Raw genomic sequence first — 2,327 nt, 5'->3', positions numbered from 1 at the left:
TAGCCGTAAATATCGTAGACTTCTTTTTTCATAAACTCTTTGATTGAGGTCCAATATCCGACAAAAATGAAATCCTAAAACTTCTTTATTTTAACTGTCCTCAGAGCTACAAGATTCCCGTTTGGGTATTCTTTTAATTTATCAATGATGCTCATAAGATATTGAAGGTTTTGTTTGTTGATGATTTAAAAATTTTATCAAATCTCCCCTGGACGCCTTAATATTACAAGATAACCTCAACTCCTTATTTTTACTATTACAAGTGTTGATGATGATCTGGAACTAAATATCTCTAAATGTATTCTTGTTTATTTTAATTGAGAAAAAGTTATATTTGATTGTTCGTACAGCATCAACGAGATTACCCTAATAGTTTAAACTTATCATGTATGTTTCTTATGTTACTGGGTTTCTTTCATTTAATTGTATCTTAATAAAATCCAAACAGACGGCCAAAAGACAAAAGAACCACCAAGCTCTCCCTGCACACAGCGGACCTACACATCTATCTTAAAATGCCACTATGGCACTAAAGGATATTTAGTTTGTATACGTACGAGGATAAGGCAATTATTATCCGCAATATAATTATAACATTTTATTGTAATCCAAAAGGAAACTTACAAGGACATCCTTTTTTAACAAAGTCCCTGTGCTTTTCAACGCACTTGGTCCATCGTTTCGGCTGAGCTACGAGCTAAGAATGCACCGCGTATTTCATTGCTTCGTCCGACTGCCCCTTAATGTTCGTAATGATGGATTCATGTTTCGTCACCCCTAATAATCCTGCCTAAGAAGTTGTCCCGTTCGTTACCATAGCGATCCAAATGTTTTTGGCAGGTGTCCAAGCGCGGTTGTTTATGCAACTGTGTGAGTCGTTTTGGGACCCATCTTGCACAAACTTTAAGAAACCCAAGTCTGCTGTGAGTGATTTTGCAGGCAGTGGCTAATTCGCAGACGATGTGCCACTTACTCGTCTGTCTAACAGCACCATTTCACGTGAACGCTCAATGATTTCTTCATTTGTGGCGGTAAACGACCGTCCAGCTTCTTCATCGTGAGTAACACTTGTGCGACCTTTTTTAAATTTTTCAATCCATTGGTAAACACTCCGTTGTGGCCAAATACTGTTCCCGTACTTTACCAACAGTCTTCGATGAATTTCGGCCCCTGATACGCCTTCCAACCACAAAAAATGATCACTGAACGTTGTTCTTCTTTAGTGAAAATAGAAAGCAGAGCAGCCATGATTAACAGCATTACAGGGGTAATAAAACTAACCTATCAGCTTGAAACTTGCATAGACATTACCAACATAAACAAAATATAATTAAACTGCGGATAAATATTGACTTACCCTCGTATATATTTTAATGTTGGATGTGTTGTATTTGTTTTTGCTAAGGTAATAATAGAAGGGTAAGAAAAAAGTGTTTGGAAGAGACATCTAATATAGTTATCCGAGGGTACTCTATGAGACCAGTTGTATATATCATTTTGTAAATAGGAGCTGTATATATTTCTGTATATCTACTGATACGTACAACTTCTCAATGTTTTTCTTAACCTTAAATTGAATGATCTAATAATGATTCATATTTTCTTTAAGTGCCACATCAATATTTTTTTTGTATATTCCTTCTGATATCATGGTAATATTGAATCCCATAAACCGATATGAACAAGTTTGTGACTTTTATGTTATCGTAAAATGATTTGTTGATATAGCAAAATATTAAATTAAATTATTATAAAAATATTGAAAAACCGATATCGCGACATTATCGAATCTGGAATACCTAATAATAATATTTTATTTATTTATTTCTTAATGTGATTAAGAAATCCCGAAAGTATGTCTCCCTACATTTATGAAATGATGAAACGAAAATATCGATATTTATGTATATCGATAATATTGCAACATACTTACAGAAGGAGTGAAGCTGCTGACTCCCCCCGCCCAGTGCTTCACAGTCTACTTCTATCGGTGCATCCGCTGCCTGCGTTGACATTTTATCTTTAATTTTCATATAGAACGTAAGTACAATATTTTTTGTTTTACTTTGATAAAATACATTTAATTGATGAGGACGCAATGGGAGATTACGGGCGTAGGATTGCCTATTTCAATGAATCTTCTTCGGTGACACTATATTGAAAAACATTAGACGTGTCCATGGGTGTCTGTGTGTCCTAGGAACAAAAAAATATATATAAATAATTTTTTATATTATCTCCGTTCGCTCTCTATGGATTTAAAATTTATTATATACCAATCGATTTGCTTATTGAAAAAACTGTTACTGATTGTATTAAACCTGTAT

General features: G+C 34.2%; 1 protein-coding gene across 1 annotated transcript in view; it reads left to right on the top strand.

The window, feature by feature from the left end:
• The first annotated feature begins 1,999 nt into the window (after nt 1-1,999).
• LOC106677044 (uncharacterized) overlaps nt 2,000-2,327 on the top strand; it is a 15,802-nt gene continuing 15,474 nt past the window's right edge. The window contains exon 1 of the mRNA XM_014414723.3: nt 2,000-2,040. The gene's annotated coding sequence lies outside the window, so the exon portion shown is untranslated. The remainder of the gene's footprint in view (nt 2,041-2,327) is intronic.

Source organism: Halyomorpha halys, unplaced genomic scaffold, assembly GCF_000696795.3.
Source record: "Halyomorpha halys isolate HHAL.00 unplaced genomic scaffold, Hhal_1.1 Scaffold85.1, whole genome shotgun sequence".
NCBI classification, from domain to species: Eukaryota; Metazoa; Arthropoda; class Insecta; order Hemiptera; family Pentatomidae; genus Halyomorpha; species Halyomorpha halys.
The sequence above is the reverse complement of the archived record's forward strand: the minus strand, read 5'-3'. Positions and strand labels throughout refer to the sequence as shown.